Here is a 25,367-nt window from a genome sequence, read left to right on the forward strand (position 1 = left end):
AGATCAAGGTACCTAGCGGCTGGGGTTAATAGGGAGGCCAGGAGAAGGTGGGAAGGATAAGACTTGTTCCAAGGACCATACCAGCAGCACTCCCAGATTATCAGATAGAGTCCTTGACTGGAAGCTAGGTGTGCTGTGCTTTATTTGATCCTTAATCCAAGTTTCTTAAAGTAGCACACTGAAGAAAGCCACAATAGATTCTAAAAAAAAGTGGCTGCGTGTATAACTGATTCACTCTGCTGTACATATGACACTAACACAATATTGTGAAGCAACTGCACTACAATAATTTTTTTTTTAAGTAAAAAGAGATAGGACCTAAAAAAAAAAAAAAAAAAAAAAAAAAAAAGAATGCCACAAGTCTTACATCCTTGGTAACATTCTGGTTAAAAACACAAGTTGTACATTCTCAGGGGAGGTCTGTTCAGCACAGACGTTGATCTTCAGGTTTAGTTTGGTTTTCTGGTCAAATTACTCTGCAATTCTTACTTCCAGTTTAAGCCTTTGCTGTTTCTAGGAGCCCCCTAAACTTTGTTTGAAGTTCATTGGAATAAAAAAACAAACCTTTAAACAACAGTTTCATGATGTTTTTGAGGAAGAAAGATGAGCAGTTTAAAAGTAAATTATAGCATAGTGCCAGTCACTTGTTATCTGTCCAGTAATTTTGGGGCTGGAAAACCTAATGCTCTGAGTCAAACTGGTGAAAATGAGAAGACACCTTCTGGAAAAAGCCTTTTAATACTCAGGCCTTTCTGAGATGGTGTTTCTCCAATGAAAATAGTAAAAGCTAACAACCTAATAGAAGTTTAGAAAAAGTCTTAATGTCACAGTTATTAATGTTTTCACAGTTTCATATAAGATTCAGATTTTGTATATTCAAGAGTTGTAAACTTTTGATTTTTGAAAGAAACTTTGAAAAGCATGCCAGAGATTTGTGGGAAGAAGCAAATCTTCATTACTTTCTTATTCTAAAATCATAATCCATATATTTTGATTTTAACTGAATTTTAATGTTTAAATCAATAAGCTGTAGTGTTTCAATATCATATGTAACACACACAGTATCAGAATTGAAAGATCTTTACCTGAATATATTTTTGTGGTAGGTCCTCTCCATGACTTTCTAGACAACTGGAATTTGAGGCAAATTCTATGACAGGGGTCCCCTTGTTTCACTTGGCATAGCTTCGAATCATATTATTTGCAATTGTATCATGCTACAGGTAAAACAATTTTATTAGTAAACTCTAAAAACTGTTTTCTTGTGATAATAAATATAATGTGTAGATATGTCGGGGATATAATGTAGATATAATGTGTAATATGTAGATATGTAATTTCCTTGGTTCTGTCTTTCCACAGCAGAGATTGGAAACACAGTGGACAAGTGTTACAGCTTGCTTATAGCTCAGAGTTTTATTCAGCAAGCCAAGGAAAGTACACCTCGAGGTGTGAGAGCAGGTCGATCCCAAAGGCGAGGCCTCGATCCATCTTGGTTTCCTCTTTATGTACATTTGTCTCTTGCCCCTGAGCCTGCCCTGTGGAAATTGGCCTAGCCAGGGGGGCTGTTTTTCCCACCTGAGGTTCTTACTCTGGTCCTCAGATTTTCTTTTGTCCCACTTTTGCATGCTTTTTGCTTTCTTTGTCTTTTATTTTATTTTATTTTCATTTATTTTTATTAGTTGGAGGTTAATTACTTTACAGTATTGTAGTGGTTTTTGCCATACACTGACATGAATCAGCCATGGATTTACATGTGTTCCCCATCCTGATCCCCCCTCCCACCTCCCTCCCCATCCCATCCCTCTGGGTCTTCCCAGTGCACCAGCCCTGAGCACTTGTCTCATGCATCCAACCTGGGCTGGCGATCTGTTTCACCCTTGATAATATACATGTTTCAACGCTATTCTCTCAGATCATCCTACCCTCGCCTTCTCTCACAGAGTCCAAAAGTCTGTTCTATACATCTGTGTCTCTTTTTCTGTCCTGCACATAGGGTTATCATTGCCATCTTTTAAAATTCCATATATATGTGTTAGTATACTGTATTGGTGTTTATCTTTCTGGCTTACTTCTCTCTGTATAATGCACTCCAGTTTCATCCATCTCATTAGAACTGATTCAAATGTATTCTTTTTAATGGCTGAGTAATGTTCCATTGTGTGTATGTACCACAGCTTCCTTTTCCATTCGTCTGCTGATGGGCATCTAGGTTGCTTCCATGTCCTGGCTGTTATAAACAGCGCTGCAATGAACATTGGGGCGCACGTGTCTCTTTCAGATCTGGTTCCCTCGGTGTGTATGCCCAGGAGTGCAATTGCTGAGTCGTATGGCAGTTCTGTTTCCAGTTTTTTAAGGAATCTCCACACTGTTTTCCATAGTGGCTGTACTAGTTTGCATTCCCACCAACAGTGTAAGAGGGTTCCCTTTCCTCCACACCCTCTGCAGCATTTATTGCTTGTAGACTTTTGGATAGCAGCCATTCTGACTGGAGTATAGTGGTACCTCATTGTGGTTTTGATGTGCATTTCTCTGATAATGAGTGATGTTGAGCATCTTTTCATGTGTTTGTTAGCCATCTGTATATCTTCTTTGCAGAAGTGTCTGTTTAGTTCTTTGCCCCATTTTTTGATTGGGTCATTTATTTTTCTGGAATTGGGCTGCAGGAGTTGCTTGTATATTTTTGAGATTAATTCTTTGTCTGTTTCTTCATTTGCTATTATTTTCTCCCATTCTGAAGGCTGTCTTTTCACTTTGCTTATAGTTTCCTTTATTGTGCAAAAGCTTTTAAGTTTCATTAGGTCCCATTTGTTTATTTTTGCTTTTATTTCCAATATTCTCGGACTTTCTTTGTCTTTTAGCCACCACCATTTTGGACTCCTTTTTCCTATTCTTCCTATTCTAACTAACATTCCCATCTCAAGAGATAGGAGGCCCATTTCTTAGGGAATAGAGGCGTCAAGCTCTCTGTGGCTATTTCCTGCTGAGTTGGGATGGCGAGGGGCGCTGGGCCTCCCCCTCTTGCTAGTCTGAAGCCTCAGAGTCCTTATAATGGTGTTCATCTAATGGTGAGTGATGTTTTCCATGGTTGGGTGTAATTTTATATATCCTTGTTGAACTAGCATTGCATGTTGAGACAATATGGGTTAAACAATCAATAATACATGGAGCAATCCTAGGCAGCATCAATGATAACAGGGACTAGTAGGGGCGTTAGCCAACTCCAAATTCCCCATCCCCCAAAGAGAGATTGTAGCCACCCTGAGAACTCTGCAGCTCATTCTTTGAGATCCTGTAGGATCTGAATGTTTTTCTTGAGGACTGTGAGACTTTCTTTAACTTAGCTGGAGATATTTACCCAGAAACAACATGTCTCACTTAAGATGGTTCAAGTCCCTCCTTGTTCAGGGATCAGGAGATCTATCTCCTGTCTATTTTGGAGTACAGCCCCTGCCAAGCAGTGTTGGCTCTTTAGAGCTACCCTGAGAAATCTTATCCCCAGAAACTTAATTTTGGAGATTATCATAGAATGGCGCTCATTTGTAGTCCTGAATAGGCATCTGAGATCTCCCACTCCTGTTTTGCCCCCTGGTTCCTTCATCCTACAGAGTTTTGCATGGTTCTATGTATTCTTTTCCACTGGCCAGGTACTCCTATCCACTCTCAGCTGGTGTTCTGCATGCACTTCTGTGTCTGAAGGTATATTGCTGATGTATCTGTGGAGAGAGATGTACTCCACGTCCACCTCTCCTCCGCCATCTTGCTCTCTCCTCTCTCGGGATATTTTAAATAACATTTTAAAACGGTATTTCAAAGCCAAGGAAAGATGCCTTTGCTTTTAGATTATTGACTATTCTTAATGGTGCATTTTCATCAGATTGGGTTGGGCTAATCAGGAATTCTATAATTGGTCTCTGATTTGTTAGTGGTTGTGCAAACTAACTTTCAGAAAACAGTTAATAATACTGGGATACAAATTAGCCCACAAGCAGCTCCAAATACCACCACAAGAAACAATCTTTACAAATGTCCTGAAGATGTATGCTTTAGCTGCCGACAGGGCACACACACCTATTATTGTTGACAATGCACTTTGTAACACCAGGTGGCCTAGCAGATACAATGCCTCAATGGTTTTTCAGTTGACTGAGGGCTCTGACCTGGAAACAAACACATAACAAATGTGAGCAGAAAAGTCAAAGGAAAACCCTATACAAATGACAAGATTAATCATGGTTATGGAATCGAGATTGACATTCCAGAAGGCCATATAACCCATGAGGCCCATAATCACAGAAGCAATTGCAAAAGTTACCTACAAGGAATACAGGGGATGAGGAATTAACAATAAGGAAACAATGAGCATTGCTGTTGATGCAACAGTCACATTTTGAACAGTGTTTTCTAATATTGCAGAATACTGATCCAAATATATGAAAACCTGGTTGTATACCATTAGGGGAACTTCACACTTCTTGGCCATGTCTCGGAACTGGTGTAACATCAGTTTCTTATTGGTTGAAGAAGACATACTCATGGTTTGAATGAAGGCCTGGGAACCAATGATTTCCCGTGATGATGTAATATTAATGTTATACAGAAAAAGTGGAAATTCCTTTTAAAAAATGCATTTATTGCTTAGAAGGGCTGTCTTATCATATATCTTGATGGAGGTTTTCCATATATTATATATATTCTCATAACCAAAACTCTGTAAGATTTTTATATACATACTCACTGTTTTCAAAATCTGCCAGACATTTTTCCAATTGTTGCCTAGTAGTCAAGAATCTGCCTTTATCCCAGTAGTCAAGAATCTCAGTAATGATAACCATAACCCTGGGACCATAACTTGAAAAATAGTCTTCTTCTACATTACAATATTGTGTGGTGTAGGAGTCGTCACTTGCCAAATTTCGGAGGTCTAAACCTTCTTGCACTCAGAAACACCCATATATACTACTTATGATGTACCAAGTATAGGAGCACTGCAAAAATCTTGGACTCGGTGCTTGTGAGAAAAGGACTAAAATATTCTCCAAAGAACAAATCCACGGGATTCCTAACCCTAACCCTAACCCAACAGGAATTTGCTGAATGGCTCAGGAAACTCAAACAGGGGCTCTGAATCAACCTAGAGGGGTGGGATTGGGAGGGAGTTTCAAAAGGGAGGTGATATTTGTATACATATGGCTGACTCATGTTGAGGCTTGACAGAAAACAACAAAATTCTGTAAAGCAATTACCCTTCAATGAAAAATAAATTGAAAAAGGAATAGATTCATTGGATGGATATCAGCTTTATGTTCATCTTGGAGAAAATTACCTGGGAGGCAAAAGGACTTTTTTAACGAGGAACATTTTTGGTCAGGAGTTTCCTGCTTCTTCAGCCACCATAGACAGACTACTTCTCTTTTACCATCCATGGCCATAAATGCTCCAAAACAGATGATGATATGAAAATAACAAGGGAGCAGGATTGCTCCTATATAAATGCAAAAGTATTGTATGGACCTGAAAGAGGTCGGGTTCTCTTTATTATTATGAAAGAGGTCATAATTCCTTTATAGAAGGTCAGGACACTGGTGATGGTGGTGCTTGTAATGGATACTGCCACTTTTGAATAGACATTGGACATTCGCTCGCTTATACTATCCGTGAGGCTGGTCTTCTGGCAGGCATAAATCGATAAGCATGTCACCGACTCCAACACCTGTTAGAGAAAGAGACAGAGTCTCCGCATTTTTTAAACATCCCTTTAAAATTAACAAGATCAACTCAAACGGTTTTCTTTGCCTGTCAAGGTCTCACTGATCTTGCAGTGTGCTTGTGTGAATGAGTGACATGTCCTGTGCAAAGCAAGTGATGAGTCCTGCACTGGGGTTTTGTGGTGCCTTATAATGACTGAAGCCAGACCCCAAAATGGAAGCCTTGTCAGGGTTTATATACCGACTTCCCAAAGCCAAGAGACACCCAACATCCCTGCGAGGGGAAGGGCCAGAAATGGGTGATGCGCCTGGACCAAATTTTCCTTTCTCGGTCACCTTTCCCTGGTCTCTTTGACCGTTCCATTATTGCCCGGGGAATTAGAACTACTAACCTAACCTGGCGGATCATAAACTTTCAAGGGACTTGTGATCCATGCCATTACTCTGTACTTTTACTTAGACCTCAAACTATATGGATGGAAGCGCCTAGCCTTGCTAGGAGCTGGAAGTTACAAGAGCACGTTTGGGAGCAAGGCGGAGCTCTAGTTCCAGGAATGTTTCTCAGGCTAGAGGTCATTCTCTTGGCTGGCTGCCTCAGGGTCCAGAGTCCTAAAAGTAAGTCTTTGTCATGGCTGTGCCTCTGATCTATGTGGGTAGAAGCCTTGCTGGTGACCATGAGATTTTTGAATACACAGATCAGGAATTTCAGGATCCGGTCAGCTTGGAATTGTGGTGGGCTTCCTTTGGTAGTGCTAGCTCTTAGCAGACCAGAGAAAGCTCTCCAACAGCTTGTGTCTCAACTCCCTAGATACTCCTTTTGTGAAATCTGTGGGAATGAACTGGACGGATTGGCCCTAGTAACTTGAGGACCAAAATCCCTTTTTCCTCACTGGCTGACCCTCCACTCCCCCTTTTGCTATCACATATACTGGTGTGGTGACACTCAGAAGAGACATCTTGGATTTTTTGTTCATCTCTTTATAACTCAAAGCTTCTATTGTGGTCAGGACTGTACTCGGGAATGTGCACAGGCACATGGAACATGGATGCTTCCCCTAGAAAACTAGCGTGGGAAACATTCCAGGAAAGCTACTCTGCTCCACCCCAGGTGACATCAGAGGAGGAACGAATATCAGACAAAGGTCTTAATGGTGAGGAACTGGACATCAGTCTGGGATGCCATCAGGTCTACCCTGGTGCATCTCCACCCCACCTTGGTGGTTGAACTGGGAGGGACAGATAAGTCACCTGTGTCGGTAAGGGACAGACTAAGTCCAACCAGGGAAGGAAAGCTTCGGTGGAACGTCTGTCTACAGCCCCATCTAGAGCAGGGAGGGACACCTCCAGTGGAAAGAAGCCACGACTGTGGATGCTGCTTTTTTCTCTCTTCCAGATGGGAGCTAGCGGATCCAGAACCACCTCTTTAAAATGTTTTTTTTCAAAATGGGGATAAATTTGATTCCCAGAGTTTAAAAAAGACATGCCTGATCTTTTTCTTTGATACCGAATGACCATGGTATCCTTTGGAAGATGGGGAAGACTGGTCGGCTCAAGGGTCTCAATTATAGCATTATTTTACAATTAGATCAGTTCTGCAGAAAATAGGAGAAATGGGTAGAAGTGCCATATGTGCTGCTCTGTATCTCGCTGCGAGACATGCCAGACTTATGTCCTAAGAGTGCAGATTTTGGTGCGAAGCCTTCAGCTGCCTCCTCTTCTCTTACTTTGTCCCTGTATCTGGGGCTCCCAACTAAACAGGCTGAGTCAGGGCACCCTTCCAGAAAGGTCTGCCTCAGTCTCAGTAGAAACTGAAACAGTCCCAATTCATAGAAGCCTTTACAGGACTAACTTTGTGGCCTTACTTGGAGAGATGTAACGTATGTCTTGGGACAGATGCCGACTCCTGACTCGAGAACTCGAGTTTTGGGAGAAGCTACTACTTTTGGAGATGAATGGCTTAAGCATGAGACACGGGGAAGGAGGGAACACAAAATAGCCCTCCTCCCTCCTGGGAGCCAAGCAGTTCCCATGATGAGCCAGACTGTGACTATAGCATGCCTAAACGAAGGTGGGATCAGAACAACTTTGCCAGGTGTATTCTTGAAGGACTCAAGCGAGTGCACACTAAGACTTTAAACTATGCTAAGTTGGCTGACACAGAACAGGGAGAGAAGAAAGCTCCTGATAAATTCCTAGATAGGCTACAAGAGGCTCTCCACAAGTTTACTGACTTTGATCCCAAAAGTACAGAGGGAGGAATAATCTGAAAGATAGATTTCTCACTCAGTCAGCTCCACGTATCTGCCATAAGTTATGGAAACAAGCGTTTGGACCAAATCAGTCTTTAAAATACTGTTACAGCTGGCTCAGATGGTATATCATGGTAAAGAATACGGGGAGGAAAGTAGGGAAAAAAAAAAAAAAAGAAAGAAAAACCTGGCAAAAGAATGAAGCCCCAACAATGGCTGTTAGAGCCACTCTGAAACAGACTGAGGAAAAGTGCCCTGAGTAACCCAGGTGAAAAGGGGTGGACTGGTTATTATAGTGGAAAGGAGAGGCATCTCAAGCTGGATTGCCCTCAAGCATCTAAGATGCACCTGGCTCCATGTCCGGTCTATAAAATGACCACGCCTGAGGAGAGATTACCCTCTGAGACATAAGCCCCAGGGGTTGGACTCTCAAGGCAATCGGGACTGAAAATTCCTGGGGGTCCCTACACGAGCTCCCATTCTAATTACACCTGTGGAACCCTGGGGATTTATAACTCTGGGGGGGGGGCAATCGATTGATTTTCTTTTGGACACTGGGGCAACTTTCTCTGTGCTCACTGAAGCCCCTCGTCTGCTTTCCTCCTGACCCACTACTGTAATGGGACTGTCAGGATGAGCCAAATGTTATTATTTCAGTCATCTTTTAAGCTGCAACTGGGGCTCCGTGCTGTTTTTCTCACGAGGTTCTGATGGAGCTGGAGTCTCCCTCACCCCTTAAAGGAAGGCATATACTGAACATGGTCCAGGCCTCTGTTTTCACGAATATGGAGCCTTCTTCTTTTAAGTGAACAAAATGTAAATCCTAGAGTATGGGCTGGTGGAAAAACTGTGGATTGAGCACAAAATGCTGTTGCTGTTGTTATCAAGCTCAAAACCCCTCACCTATTTTCACATCAAAAGCAGTATTCACTAAATCCTGAGGTTAAGGAATGGGCGAAACCTTACTGTACTGGCTTCTCATGATGTAAGTGGGATCTTAAACTCTAAAGTTCAGAGCAACAATGTTCTGTCTTAAAGTTACTGTAACTCAAGGGGTGTCAAAAGTTCTAGGAATAGAATATTACATACCCTGTTCCTGGAGACCCCAATCTTCAGGAAAGCTTGAGAAGGCTAATGCCGTTATTAAAGGACATCCATGTAAGCTAACTCAGGAAACCCAGGACAGTTGGTTTAAAGTTTTACCCATGACTTCAACGAGGGCTTGAACTGCCTCTAAGAAGAAGGGACTGTCTCTATGAGACTGTTTTCGTGCACAGATATTGTCATAGATCCGGAAACCTTAGAATTAACTATGTGCCTCAGCTTTCAACTTTTCAACCTTCTTGTCAGGGAAAGGCATTGCATGGTGGGTTTCTCCACTTCAAGGAAAGGACTTTCTTCAGCTCTGCAAATACCTGCACTGACAGCAATTGTATATGATGTCTCGTCTTGATCTGATGACATCTAACAACCCTAAAATGGACTGATGTAACTATGGATATAATGTGACTTTTAATTTTGATTATGTTTTAACTTGGTTTGATGGGTATTTTGCCTTACATCTGTAACTGTAAAATGGGGTTTGTTTCTAACTATCTGTAAGCTTCTAAGTTACAAATGGTTGTCCAGGCTCCTACAAGTGCTGCAGCCTCCTCCAACTATTACTCAGGGCTGCTGGAGCAGAGACCCTCAATATGACAGTTAGGAGAATATATTGCCTCAACAACTTAGGGACAATGCCCCTCAACAGCAGGACGTAGTTATGGAATGAAAACGATGGCCCTTTCCCTTGGCAACATGATCCTCCTTAAAGAAATGGGGGGAATGAGAAAGTCAATTCCTAGGTAGGTTGATAAGACGACCAGGGTCCCCGAGGAGGAGAAAGGAGTCCAGAGCCCTTAAGAAGGAGAAAGGGATCTGAGGCTCCCAAGGAGAAAATGACAAACGGTCTTTTCTACATTGCTTTGTCTTAGTGAATATAACAATGCATCTTGCTTGAGGACATGTTTCTCCTTAACAAGAACCTTCTCACTGATCTTGTCATCTTAAAATGTATATTATGGGAGTGGGTCTGGTCAGATCTTTCTATTGTTCATTCTAATCTTGTTCACTTAAGATGTATTTTGTGAGAGTGGGTCTGAGAAAAGTATATAAGGCCTTGATAAGACTAGCTAGGGGGGCACTTTGCCTCCCCTTCTGATGTCTATGTCAGAAGTTTTCTCTGTCCCTTTTTATACTTTAACAAAGCTCTGCTACACAGAAGCTCTTGAGTGATCAAGCCTAGTCCCTGGTGGAGAAGAAGCTAAATATTCTTCTTTGGAGATCACAAATCCAACATCATTCACCGTAAGCTGTCATACAATTAGCCTGTTCTTGTTTTTTTCCTATTCTAAATCACACTGAAATGAACATCCTTATTCTATTTTGTGAGCACCTGTCCAATAATTGGGACGAATTCCCAGAAGTGGAGTTGGCAGGTCAGATTCCACTTTAAATGTTTAAGTCTTTTGATTTGTTGCAAAGTTATATTTTAAACGTGTACCAATTTACAAATTTCCCTCAGCAGAATGTGTGTTTATTTGCATACAACCTGCCCCAAACCTTCAGTCTTGCTGTAATATTCATTAATCTAATAAAAAGACAAGGTGTCTCACTTTTTGTTTAATTTGCATCCCTTGATTAATGGAAAGATCAAATGTTTCTTTCTTATATTTTCAATAACTAGTGTTTTGGATGCTGTGTGTGTTTGTGCATGGGTGTGTGTGTGTGTGTGAACTACTTGTTCATGTCCCTGGTCTGTGTTTTCCATTTGGGGTACTAGATTTTTCCAACTCTTAAAAGCACATAAGACAGAGGATGAGATGGTTGGACGCCATCACCGACTGAATGGACATGAGTTTGGGTAAATTCTGGGAGTGGGTGATGACAGGGAGGCCTGGCGTGCTGCAGTCCATGGGGTCACAAAGAGTTGGACACGACTGAGAGACTGAACTGAACTGAACGGAACTGAAAGGCACATAATTCCATTTGATTTTCTTTTTCTCCTGATTCCTCATTTTGGATCTGTAGAGTCACCTATATATAACTATTTTGCCTAATCTAACACAATACCCTTCCTTTCCCCACCCCACACCCCCACATACACAGTGTGCAGCCTCATGCTTTGTTTTACTCACCTAGAATAAGAAATGGTGAATTTGCAACTATGATCACAAGTGGCACTCCAATGTACAACATCAGGCCAAAGCAACTCACCACTGCCAAGGCAGCAGAAATGACTCCAAAGGCTGTGGCCCACATTTTGTTTCATATACAGTCACACCTGTAAATTTGGAGGGAAAAGTCATGGAACTTGTGGTGGTAGCTTCCATACTGAAATTCCAGCAATTCATAACTTTCTTGACTTGAACACCTTTTCAGAGGCCTCTTGCAGAATATTTCCCATAGCTGCCTGCTGGAGAACTTTAATTTCCAGGCACTGACCCAGACCAACTGAACAGAAGATGGGGAGGCGGGAGGCGTGGACAGAAAAGTTGGGAATCTGTGCTGTTACCAAACTATACTGGTTGGTTCTTATGCAGCGAGCCAAACATGAATCCACCAACTGGACTTCTCAAAACCACAAAGATATACTAAAGCATTGCAAAGAGCTAATTCCACTCTGATCTTCAAAGGAGCGTGAATGGAAGTAAGCAGTATGAAAGTGCCCATGGCTAGGTATCTTCTCACCCACTTATGAGTCCAGTTAGCCATAAACACAATCCTAAATATCTCCTGTATGTCAAAGCTGGTTTAATATATACTGTGGCTAACAAAAAGAATGAAAGCCTTCTTCTAAAAGATTTCTGTGGGTCTCCTCTGCTAGAGATGTGTGTTCTAGAAGAGAGGCTGTGTGTGTGTGTGTGCTCAGTAGATTCAGTCATGTCCGACTGTTTGTGACCCTGTGGACCCTAGCCCACTAGGCTCCTCTGTCCATGGCAATCTCCAGGCACAATTAGTGGGGTAGGTTTCCATGCCCTCCCTCTAGGGTATATTCCCCACCCAGGGATCAAACCTGCATCTCCTGCGTCTCCTGCATTGCAGGTGGATTCTTTACCACTGAGCCACCGGGGAAGCCCCAGAAAGGTGACTACCAATTATGGGGAAAAAAAAAAAAAAGTAACATGTACTCCATTTTGAATAACACCTTATGCCTGTTTCTTGGTTGGACCAACAAAAATGGGAATATATACACAGCATTTTAAAAAGACTGGATTTAATACTTTAACTCCCCAAGAAGCACAACTTTCCATCTTAAAATATTGACAACAACCTCTAGGTTTCTGTTTTACTTCACTGCTAACTTCTTCAAAACAAATGACTGATAACTGCCTCTAGAAACTTTTAGTAGAAGAGCGAAACTAAGTTTGGTTTGAAGACTGGCAAAGTCAACTATGGAAGTGGAGCTACTGATTCCCAAAGAGCAAGAATATAACTAAGACCTTGTTCGTGCAAGGCCACATTAAAATAACTAAATTTTCCTCTTATTAAAACAGCTATGTGTGTCTGTATTTCACTTTTTCTCAATCTGCTGGTGTTATCAGTTAAACTCAGGTCCTCAAATCAACACACACACACACACACACACACACACACACAGTATTTTGTTTTGATTACAGAAAAAAAATTTTATTACAACCAGTACTTTCTTAAAGCAACAACCTTGGTTTACAGGAGTTTAAGATAAAAGTACCACAGATGAACCTTGAAATCAGAAAGATTAACAGGATAGAAGCTACATATAACATTTTTATCTCTATTCCCTCTTTCAGGTTTCTGGATTGTTGCTATAAATTTTTCAGAGGATGGGGGGAGTGAAGTATATTGTTGGCTAGAGGGATTATTTGACTTCGACTAGTTGCTGTGTTGACTCTCTAAATGACCTTTATTTTAATGTTCAATAGGCAATGGAAGGGAAGACGTGTATATAGAACACTAGTGAAAACAATTGCAGATTTCCTAGTCCCTAGGAAGGACTTTGGTTAAGCAGTTTATCAGAATGACTTAGGAGAATCTTAGAACTTTAGATTCGTGCAATCCTGGAACATAGCTCTGCAGACTCTGATCTACAGTTTGTAGAGAAGTTGCAGAATCCATGTGTCTAAAAATTTGTACATGTGATTCCACTGCTCAGGCGGACTTGGGCATCACTGGCAGCAAAATGACCAATCGAAACAGCTCACTAGAAAAACAGAAACTACACATTGAAGAAAGCATAAATCAGGAGTTCCCTGGTAGTCCAGTGGTTAGGACTCCTTGGTGCTTTCACTGCTGGGGCCTGGGTTTGCCCCCAAAAAAGGCATCAATGGATGAAATGAAGGATAATAAGCTATAATATATACATAATATAAACACCCAAACAATAGAAGGAAGTCCTTCCTTGTCAGCAATTATTTTAAATCTAAACAGATTAAACTTTCCAATCAAAAGGCAGATACTGTCCGAATGGGTAAAACAGCATGATTCAACTATATGCTATTTACAAGAGATTCCCTTTAGATCCAAAGACTTAAATAGATTGATAGATAAGAGGAATGAAATAAATACTCCCCATGAATACTAACCAGAAGAGGCTAGGAGTGCCTATACTGATAACAGAAAACAAAGACTATTTGAAAAAAACTGAAAGGAAGGGAACACTTCTAACTCTTTTGATGAGGCCCTGTTACACTGATACCAATTCGGACTAAGATATCACAAGGAAGCTACAGATAATACTTCTTATAAATATGGATACAAACATCCTCAACAAAATTCAAGCAAACACAATTCAATAAGCATATTAAAAGGAGTATACATCATGACCATGTGGAATTTACCCAGGAATGGAAGAGTGGTTCAACATGAGAGTATCAATGTAATACAGCACACTTTCAGAACAAAGGATAAAAAACCATATGAATCTCTCAAAAGGTACAGAAAAGGCTCTTGACAAAACTCAATGTCTTTTCATGATATAAACTCTCAAAAACAAGGAATGGAGGGAAAGTTCCTCAAAATTATAAAGGCAATTATGAAAACTGCACAGCTAGCATTATACTCAATGGTGAGGAAAAGAAATCTTTCCCTCTAAGATCAGGAACAAGATAAAGATGCCCACTTTCATCAGTGATATTCAAAGATGTACTAGAAGTGCTAATCAGATAGGACGTTGAAATTAAAGAAATTCAAACTGGAAAGCAAGAATTTTAACTATATCTTTTTACAGATTATATGATCATATGTATGAAAACTCCAGTGAATCCAAAGGAAGCTACTCAAGTTAGTAAACAAATTCAGTAAAGCTGCAACATACAAGATCAACACACAGGATTCAGTTGTTTCTATCCATCTGCAAAGAACAATACCAAAAAGAAATGAAGAACGTGATTTCCTTTAGTGTTTAAAATAATGAAGTACTTAAGAACACAGTTAACCAAAGAAGTGAAAGTCTGGTACATGGAAAACTACCAAACATTGGTGAAAGAAACTAAAGAAGACCTAAATTAACGGAAAGACTTTCACAGTCCATGGGGAGGAAGACTTAATATTGTCAAAAATGACAACCTCGCCTAAGGTGATCTACACATTAATCACAATCTCTACCAAAATTTCAACAGCTTTTTTTTTTCAGAAATGTATAGGTCAACATTCAGATTCATATGGAATTAAAGGAGCCCTGGATATTCCAGAATAACCTTAAAAAGAAAAAAGAAATGGACAAATGAGATTTCCAGATTTCAAAAATGTAACAAAGCTACAGTATTTAAAACAGAGTGGTTCTAGTATATGGACGGACATATAGACCAATGGAGTAGAACTGAGCCTCTAGAAATAAATCCATATATCTACAGCCCATTGATTTTTGACAAGGATGCCAAATCCAATCAACTGGGAAAGAGCAGTCTCTTCAACAAATGGCACTTGGATGACTGGATTTCCACATGTACAAGAATGAACTTGGACCCCTACTTCACATCATATACAACTATGATTAAAAATCACAACCACCTAAATATTGCAGCTAAAACCATAAAACTCTTGAAGGAAACAAAATAAATGCACACAACCTGACTTGTTGATGGAAGCTTAGATATAACACCAAAAACAAGTAAAAAAAAAAACAAATAAAAATAAGTTGAATTTCATCTTAATTAAAATCTTTGTACATTAAAGGGCATTATCAAGAAAGGAAAGAGATAATCTCCAGAGTGAGAGAAAATATTTGCAAATTATATAACTTGATAAGGATTTAATATCACGACATCTACTCATCAACAGAAATCAACAAAAAAGGGACAAACAACTTCACTAAACATGAACAAAGGTGGGAATTCCCTGGTAGTCTTTCACTGCCAAGGGCCTGGGCCCAAGTTCAACCATTGGTCAGGGAAATAAGATTCTGCGAGCCTTGGGGCACAGCCAAAAACAGGGCAAAGGACTTGAATAGACAGTTCTCCATGGAGAATATGCGTGTAACCCCAGTCACTCAGCTCTCTGATTCCTTGTGACCCCTAGCCACCAAGCTCTTCTGTTCATGAAATTTTTCAGGCAAGAATACTGAAGTGGGTTACTATTTCCTTCTCCAGTGGATCTTTCAAACACTGGGATCGAAACCAAGTCACTTGCATCTCCTGCACTGGCAAGCAGACTCTCTACCTCTGGGGCACCTGGGGAGCCCCAAAGAAGATACACAAATAACCAATACAAACATTAAAAAGATAATCATGGGTAGAATGTGGAGAAATTGGAAAACTTACACATTGCTGGTGGGATATAGTATGGTGTAGCCTCTGTGAAAAATAGTTTGATGCTTCTTCAAAAAGCTAACCAGTGGATTATCATACAACCCACTAATTCCACTCCTAGGTATTTACTGCAAAGAACTGAAAATGGCCTTAAACAGAAATTAAGACACTACGCTTCACTGCAGCATTATTCACTATAGCCAAAATGTAGAATAAGAAAGCCTTCCTCACTGAACAATGCAAAGAGATAGTGGAAAACAATAGAATGGGAAAGACTACAGATCTCTTCAAGAAAATGAGAGATACCAAGGGAAGATTTCATGCAAAGGTAGGCTCAATAAAGGACAGAAATGGTATGGACCTGATAGAAGCAGAAGATATTAAGAAAAGGTGGCAAGAATACACAGAAGAATTATACAAAAGTATCTTAATGACCCAGATAACCACGATGGTGTGTTCATTCACCTAGAGCCAGACATCCTGGAGTCCAAAGTCAAGTGGGCCTTAGAAAGCATCACTACAAACAAAGCCAGTGGAGGTGGTAGGATTTCAGCTGAGCTATTTCAAATCCTAAAAGTGAATACTACCAGATTTTAATATTATGTTTTCATGCATTTCCAATATTTTTTGCTTTATATATCTCATGAATGAGGTTTAAAAATAATTAAAGCTTCCCTATGAGTTGTTCCCTTTATATAAGTGACCCTTTTTCAGAATTTAATGTTTTTAATCTTGCATTCAACAGTATCTGACATTAATATTATATTTATTACTTTGATTTTTAATACTAAAAGTCATTTGCTCATCTTTAGAAGAAACACTTGTATTATTCTGATTAGATATATCTTTTATAAACAGAACTGAAATGTATTGTGCTTTCTTCTTTTTTTTAATCCACTCTGAGCCTTTCTTCTTAATAGGGAGTTTAACCTACTTGCAGGTATTATTAGAACTGATGTGTTTTTCCTTGTCATCTTTTTGTTTTCTGCTTTTGTTCTATCTAGTAGTCTCTATGTTTTATACTTTGTGCTCTTTGAAATACATTTTCCCCCTTTTATCCTCTATAGTTTTTGTGAAATGAATATTTCATGCTTCTATTCATCCTGGTGCTTACATGTAGGTTTCCCAGAAGTGTTTTTAACCTATGTGACTAATTATTCAGGCCAAGCAAAATGCATTCTTCCGTGCTCCTATTTGAGACAAGAATTGAAGGGGCCGCCCCCCCACCCCACCCCACCCCCCCCCCTGCCAACCTCATCCTGCCTCAACACTCTGAGGCTTTATCAAAGTCACATTTTGAACTCATAATCCAGGACTATGTATATTGTGACATTTGTACTTTCAGTTAGCTTAATTGTCTGATTTATTGCAATTCTGCAGCCTCATCTCTTTAAAATCCAGTTCTCACTACTCCTTTCATGAGTCTCTTGTAGGTACCATTTGTCAATCTGTCCCATTGTTTCCTCTCAAAGTGGTTTAGAATACGTTTTAACAAGCACACCAAAAAGACGTGTGAATGCTGTCTTTTCCGATTGTTGATATATTTCTTCTTTCATGTGATAAATATTTACTGAAAATCTGTTTTGCAACAGCAGCTGCGGTAGGTGCTGGAAACACAGTAATAAGCATACGCAGCATCCTTCAAGGAGCAGATACCTAGGAAGACCTTTTTATTGCCACCAAGTGTGATTTGGCATCTTTCCTGAGTATGAAGCCCAAAGGTCACCATCTTTATCCTCAAAATTCCTGTGTTACTGTCTCCTTAGATCAATATTTGGCATTTGGAAGGCAAAACACTGAGGCCTTTTCCAAGTCTTGGAATTTTATGACTAATTCATTTGCTACTTCGAGGTATGAATACATTCCTGTCTTTATCTTTGGGTTTAAACCTCTTTCCTGAGATGTGGACATGGGTCTTGTGCTCAATTCCTCCTCTTCTGTGAAAAGTGAGAGGGTTAGTCACTCGGTCGTGCCCAGCTCTTTGCAACCCCATGGACGGTAGGTAGCCCTCCAGGCTCTCCATCCGTGGAATTCTCCAGGTGAGAATACTGGAGTGGGTTGTCATTTTCTGGGTCAGGGGATCTTCTCAACCCGGGGATTGAACCGGGGTCTCCTGCAGTGCAGGTAGATTCTTTACCATCTGAGCCAGCAGGGAAGCCTGGGGCTCCCTTTATCAGGCACAAGGAACTGAGTATTTACCGAAAGCTCGATTGTTGGTTCTGTGCAGTTTGTTCTGAGGACACTAATTATACCCAAGTTGACTCTCTACTCCCTTTCTTCACATCCATTATCTTTTTTTTGGTTCCCTCTTTCTTATTAAATTCTTCTATTTGCCTTTTTCTATTTATCCTGGGAGAGCTTCTCAGCTTTGGACTTTATATCATTGATTTGGTTTTCTGAAGTTTCACATCTCGTGTGTTCTAAGCCCAGTGTAGATTTTAAATTTCATTGTTGTTTTAAGCCCCCTTGCTCATTTTCCTTATCTGCCTTCTTGGACTTCTGAATTCATCTTGTTAACTCTCCTTCTCAGACCTTATGGCATTATTGTTCAGCTTTCCTCCGTAAGTCCTTTTATGAGGCCATCTTTTGAGGTTGCTAGACAGATTTTAAAAAATCTTTTTAAATTTTGTTTTAATTTTTATAAAATATACATAGCATAAATCTTATATTTTAGTCATTTTAAGTGTATACTTCATTAGCATTAAGTGTATACACAATGTTGTACAATGGAAGCAATTTTTAAAGTACTCCCTTCCTAAAATTCTTGTGTCTTTCTTTTCTGCAACATTCTTTCAGTATGTACTCTCCAAAAATGGTACAATCTTCTACTGGGGGACACTGAATAAAGGGTACATAGGAAAAGGCAACCCATTCCGGTATCCTTGCCTGGAAAATTCCATGGACAGAGGAGGCTGGCGGGCTACGACAGTCCATCGGGTTGCAAGGAGTTGGACAGGACTGAACACACATGCATACATCCATACCTAGAGGAAGAAAAATGGTACAATCTTGTGGTAAGCGGACACCTCCTTGCCCTGACCCTCTGCCTCTGGATATATTTCTTCTTTCATGTGATAAATATTTATTGAAAATCTGTTTTGCAACAGCAGCTGCGGTAGGTGCTGGAAACACAGTAATAAGCATACGCAGCATCCTTCAAGGAGCAGACATCTAGGAAGACCTTTTAGTTGCCACCAAGTGTGATTTGGCATCTTTCCTGAGTATGAAGCCCAAAGGTCACCATCTTTATCCTCAAAATTCCTGTATTACTGTCTCCTTAGTGTTTGGATGCACTTTTAGTTCTATTCCTGAAATACATATGGCGGTGTCAAGCTCTTGGTTCATTTCCCAGCAGTTCACTGGCTTCTCCCTCTTACCTGTCTGCTTTATTGAAATGGTGCTTCTTTCATCATCCTCTGGAATTTCTGATATGCAGTCATGATGGGCGAAGTTGCATAAATGAGGGTCCAGGAACAGGTGTCTGCTGATAGGCTTTGAAGCTGCGCTGGTATTGCAAGTCCATTGTGCTCTCTGAGATAATCTATTATGGTAGCTAGCCTCCTAGAGGCCCCGGTGCTCTCCGTCTAATGTTCAGGTCCACATTGCAGGAGCACTGGCTTTGTGGCCGCAGCATACTCCTGAGAGGCAGCGTGTGGTCCACAAGGCTGAGTCATACAGACACCTTTGCTCTGTCTCGCCTCGCTCTTGGACAGCTGATTCTGAGGGAACGCAGGCGGCCGTAACCCGAGGTCGCGTGGTCAGGTCCTGCCTCATCAAGTACTGACTTGCCAGGCACATAACCGAGTCACCTTGGGAGTGGATCCTCCTGCCCCAATCAAGCCTGCAGGTGATGCCTCAAGGGATGCCCTGACATCAGCCTCATGAAAAACGCTGAGTGGGAACCACCTAGTTAAGCGACTGTTAGATTCCTGACTTAGAAAAATGGTGTGAGATTATAAATATTTACTGTGTTAAGCCACTGAGTTTTAAGGTAACTTGTTACTAAGCAGTAGATAACTAACGAGTGCATCCTTTCATTTAGCCATATTAGTAATGGCTGTTCAGTCCTCCCTTGGTTGAAGGCTTGTTATCTAAGGAGACAGATAGTAAAGGTGATGTATACTTTTTTCTTTCCTCCTTTGTTATCTTGTTTCATAAGGATAAGTTTTGTCATGATTGGAAAATATCTCTATTTATTCAATCCAGCTCAATTTGCCTTATAAGAAGCATCAATTTCTAGTTAATTTTAGGAAATAGATTGTTCTTCAATCTTAGTTTTCCTAAAAATATATCATTACTTTTTTCTAAACTTTTATAATTTATTTTAGTAACAAGTGAAGAGAGATGCATTTGAGTCTTCTACTTTGGTACATTATTTTTCTAAATTAAAAACAAAGACAGTTTTGAACCAGGTATCTCTCCTTGTCCTTAACAAGGGTACATAAAAGATACCTTTTCATCTTTAGCATGCTTGGTTGCTAAAAAAAAATATCCAACACATCTGTATATCCTTCAATTTTTCAAGTAAAGTATGGATTACCTTTGCTGACTAAGATAGAAAATCTTATCAGTTTTAAGTAAAGATGGTTTTTGTCTTATTCTTTATGTAATTTTTAAATTTATTTTCCTGTCTCATTGCATTGGTTAGAATTTTTTTGACAGTTTTAATAGGAATCCCGTGTCTGTCTACTGCTTTCATGCAATCGCCTCTAGGTTTTTCCAATAAGTATGATACTCCTCTCAATTTGCAGAGAGAGCTCAGTTATTAAAAGATCATATACAAATGTACAGTTTTTATTTATTATTTCAAGAATTTCTATAACTTCACACATAATATTGGCACACCTTTTATTCTTGGACTTAATTTCAGGACATTTTATCTGTTGAATGCATTGTTTGATTTTATTTGCTAATAAATTTGTGCTCTTATAGTTAAAGCATTGTATGCAGTAGTGGAGGCAGTGAAATGCACATTTCCTGATGATGCATAGATGATCAATGCATCCTAGCAGGAGAAGTAATGGTAATTACTACCACCATGAATGCTTTGGATTATAGTTTTTCAAGTACTACAGTGGTTCAATGCACTAATAATAACACAGAGAAGAACCTTTGAGGTAGGGTAGCAATTTTCCTGCCACCAGGCTTATTCCCCAAAGTTGCAATTAAATGTCATCCGCAAATGGAGGTACAAACATTACTTTTTATAGCTCAGGTTCTTTACCTCGTCTCTGTAATCCAGCCTTTTTCATTAGTGCTGAGATCCCAATTCTGGCCGCGCAGAGTAGGAGAAAGATCCCAAGGTGATTCTATTTACCAACTAGATCTTGAATAAGCCATTACAACTTCTGAGCCCTCTAGTTCTCATCTGTACAATGGAGCCAATCAACCAGCCCCCTCCATTCCTTAAAACCATTGCTATGAGGGTCAGATATGACCTGACCTCTGAACCAGAGTCCACTCCACACAGGTACAAATGGGTCATCATCACCAGCAGCAGCACCAGTGGGGTTGTATTAAGCTATGGCTCCTCACTCCCTACATAAAGCCAGATCCTTTTGCTTTCCTCTGTTATTACAGGCGTCATGAAGCATAGGCTTACGTTTCTTCTGGTTTCTGTGCTACTTAATTACCCTTCCTCATCTCCCAGCCATTTTTACATTTAAATAAAACTCTCATTTCACTTAACAATGAAAGGGTTAAAAATTTGCATATTAAGTGTGAGTCAGTGGCATGGATATCTAATTAAAACCTGTGTGGTTTTTTTTTCTTTTTTTTCCTTCTTTCCCCTTTTCATTTTTCTCCCCTGAGCTGCTGACATTACTGTCACTGTGTTCAGTGTCTCCATTCTGTCAGCCCTCTGTGTTCTGAGGAGAGCAACCACGAGGGTATTAGGGAGAGATGGAACTTACAGAAGCCAGAGGAGGCTGGGGCAGGAGGGAAAAGGGACCCAACACAGAGGCAGAAGATGCAGACACAGGGGGCTTGTGATGCAGAAACCCTGCAGAAGAAGAGGCACAGAGGGAGCGGCAGGATGAGGCAACTGGATTTTAAAGAGGGCAGGGTGAGGAAGGGAGTGGCTGAAAAATGGAAATTTACCAAAAAGAAGGGAAAGTGTAAGAATAGAAAGACAACATGATGGGTGGAGAGGAGCCTATGGCCGATGGAGATAGAGTAAGTGATTCAAAGCAGTTCAAACAACTGGGTATCGGCCAGGAAATGCAGGAGGTCATGGTAACAGATCGCTGGCCTAGTTCCACAAAGAATGTCTGTCTTATATCACCACAGAGTGGTTATAATAAAAAGGCAAATCTGTTGGGTCTGGTTTAAGTACTGTCCTCTCCTCTGTGATCTCATTTAACAATCCACATCCCTTCTCCTAGATTTTCTTTGTTTTCCTTCCCTACAGTCTAAAGGACTTGGAAATAGATTTCTTGGAATCATTTGTGCATCTTTAGGATATAACCAAATAAGAAATGAGCGTCTTCTCCCTCCTAACCCCTCAATACGAAGACCAGGCAAGCATATTTCACAAGGGGGAGTTTGTTAAAGGCATGCACGCAGTAGATGCCTTTGCCCACTCTGTTCATATAAATGGATGGCCTCTTTCTAGAAGCACGGTGTTTACGGGGGAACTCAGCATGGATAAAGGTGCATGTGAAAAGCATGGCTCATGGTAGGAGCCAGTGCAATCATGTGACACTGAGATCATTTCTGCCGGAGTCAATCACACCCTCCCCCTGGGCACACGACATTGCCCAGTTGCTTGGGCAGATATGGACTAAAAGATCCTGGGGATTGGGCTGAACTTAGACCATTTGACAGGTGATAGTCCATACAGGGAGAGGCAAGGAAGACTTTATGTTGTTGAAGCACAGGCTGCCACACTGTGGCCCCAGGAATTAAAATCCAGTTGATAAAGAAAACCACATGGAACTCTGCATAGGGTCATGTGGCAACCTGGATGGGAGGAGAGTTTGAGGAAGCAAGGATACATGTGTGTGTGTGGCTGAGTCCCTTGGCTATGCACCTGAAACTATCACAAATGCCAGCTATATTTCAGTATAAAATTAAAAGTTTAAATCAAAATCAATTAATACATAAAAGAAAAACTGTCATGGCAGTCTGAATGCACGTTGGAAAAGGATTTCCAGGCAGAGTATTGTAGAAAAGATTGCGTGTGTTTAGTACAAAACGTAGAGATAATGTGGGCCCTATGAGTGCAGTGGGCCAACCTCCTGACAGATCAGGGAGAAACCACTCTTTTTGTGGGTTAGTAGCCAATTTTTACAGCCTCAGACAAAACTCCTGCTGGAAGGCTGGCATTAGGTGATCAGTTAGGGTTCTATAGGGTGAGTACTAGCATGGGAATTTTGCACAGTAAGGAGTCAGGAAGCCTGCTGGTGATGACTGGGGGGCTTTTGGCAATGGTTACTAAGGGACTCAGTCAGCTTCAGAGGTGACCTTGGCCCTGGGCTCTGCTTCTGTGACCTTGGCACAAGGGCCCACACTTGTGACCTTCAGCAGGGTTCCACATCAATCTACAGTTTGTGAAGGGACTGGGCAGCTAGACTAAAGGCACGTGTGGTCAACGTCTTTGAAGGCCTTTGGCCCCATTGTTGGTTTGGGAAGCAGCTCTCTGGACTCGTGTCTAAGGGAGGGTCACCTCTCCTCCTGATGTTGTGTTTTCCAAATTGCTCGATCATGAGAATTTTTCAGACTCTTGTCCAATTACCCATGATCAGCCACATCCCAGGCCTATCAAAGCAGATTTTGCAGGAGATGGTGCTCAAGAGTATGCATTTAAAACACAATCAGGCAAGATTGCAAATACCAGCTTTTGGAGGAGTTGGACAATCTCAGGTTGGGGGTGAGGTGGGGGTGTCATAAGACCAAATCAGGATTCTCCCTTGCAGATGGTGTCTAATAAGGAAACAATTTCCCTAAACTCCCAAACCACCTTGACTTTCCCGTTTAGTTACTGGAGCATCAGCATCGTGACTTGATCTTGATGTGATGTGTGAGGTAATTAAGGGACTCCAGATCTGCATCTCACTGCTTAATACCTTCATCCCCGATGCTTTCCAAATGTGGCTTTAAGACAAGACAGGATCAATAGACTTGCGCTTTGGCTCTTCCTTCCCGGGTGGCTCAGAAGAATCCGCCGGCTATGTGAGAGATCTGGGTTCGATCTCTGGGTTGGGGAGATCCCTGGGAGAAGAGAATGGATACCCACTCCAGTATTCTGGCCTGGAGAATTACATGGACAGAGGAGCCTGGTGGGCTACAGTCCATGGGGTGGCCAAGAGTTAGAAACAACTGAACGACTTTCACTTTCACTTTTGGCTCTTTTGATCCCTTCATCTAAGATCCTGTTTTATTCTTTCTATTCCACTTCCCAGGAAGTAGAATACTGTCTGTGAATGCTGATTTAGGGTTTTAATAGGACTGCTACCCATTGACAGAGTGTACCTTGATGCTAACTGCCCACAGTTAAAACAAAAGGTAACACGAATTCAGCTCACCCTGCATGCCAGCCTATCCTTGAGAATACCAGCCCACTTTATCCTCAGGACAACTCTATAGCATAGTTACTGTCTGGGTCCAGTGCTTCAGTTAAGGATGCTAAGGTAGCAACAGTTGGATCGGGGCCCCAGATCACCTGGGAAGTGAGTGGCCTGACAGGATTCAGACCGAACCAAGAATTCAAGGTCCAAGTTTTGTTTTTTATTTTATTTATTTATTTTTGGCCGTCCTGGGTCTTCGCTGCAGTGCAAGGGCTTCACGCTGTGCTGGTTTCGCTTGTTGCAAAGCACAGGCTCTAGGTGTGTGGGCTTCAGTAGTTGTGGCTGTTGGGCTTAGTTGGCCCTTGGTGCATGGGATCTTCTGGGACTAGGAATAGAACCTGTGTCCTCTACATTAGCAGGCAGATTCTTAACCACTGGGCCACCAGAGAGATTCCAAGCTCCAGTGTGAACTTTTAAACCTGGACTGATTCTGCCTCACCTGATGTTCCCCATCCCTGTGTTCAGCTCACCTGTGTGAGATGACTGGTTTCCAGCTTGAGTTGGTTCATCCCTCCCTGGACAACACGTGGACTTTTATTCTTGGGAGTGGTCACCATATTGCACCAGGCTTAAGGATGGCTATGGCATGGTACCTAGGCAATATGCTCCCAGACAAGCCCTCCATCTCAGCTTCCTCAAGGGAGCCAGGATTCCCACCTTCAGCAGCAATGACTTGTCCTCATCCCCTCACACCTGGACACAACCCATCCCCACTGCTGGCCCATGCCAGCCTCCTCTAGATCTGCTCCTTGTCCTTCCCTTTCCTGACCCTTCTGTTCTAAGTCCCCAGCTGAGCTTCAAGAGCTACTGCCCCAATGAAGGAAGCCGACTCTGGAATTCTGGAAGCATGGCTTTTGCTAAAGACGCCAGAGGGACTACAATGGTATCTCCATCAGAATTGTCCTCACATTTGAATTCAAATTTGTTTGTGTAGCACGTACCCATCTCTGCTGGCTTTCATTTTTTTCTAAGATTTGAAACAACTAAATTTTCTCAAAATGTGAATTTCCATCCCTTTTCAAATCTGTAGAGTGTCACGTTACCAATAAAATAATGCCCTGCATCTTGGTACTACAT

The 25,367-nt window shown here is 41.2% G+C and overlaps 1 pseudogene; it reads right to left on the reverse strand.

Annotated features, from left to right (window-relative positions):
- Window positions 1-4,127: 4,127 nt before the first annotated feature.
- Window positions 4,128-19,521, reverse strand: LOC122710058 (annotated as a pseudogene).
- Between the last annotated feature and the right edge of the window lie 5,846 nt (window positions 19,522-25,367).

The sequence above is a fragment of the Cervus elaphus genome, chromosome 16 (assembly GCF_910594005.1).
Source record: "Cervus elaphus chromosome 16, mCerEla1.1, whole genome shotgun sequence".
Taxonomy (NCBI): domain Eukaryota; kingdom Metazoa; phylum Chordata; class Mammalia; order Artiodactyla; family Cervidae; genus Cervus; species Cervus elaphus.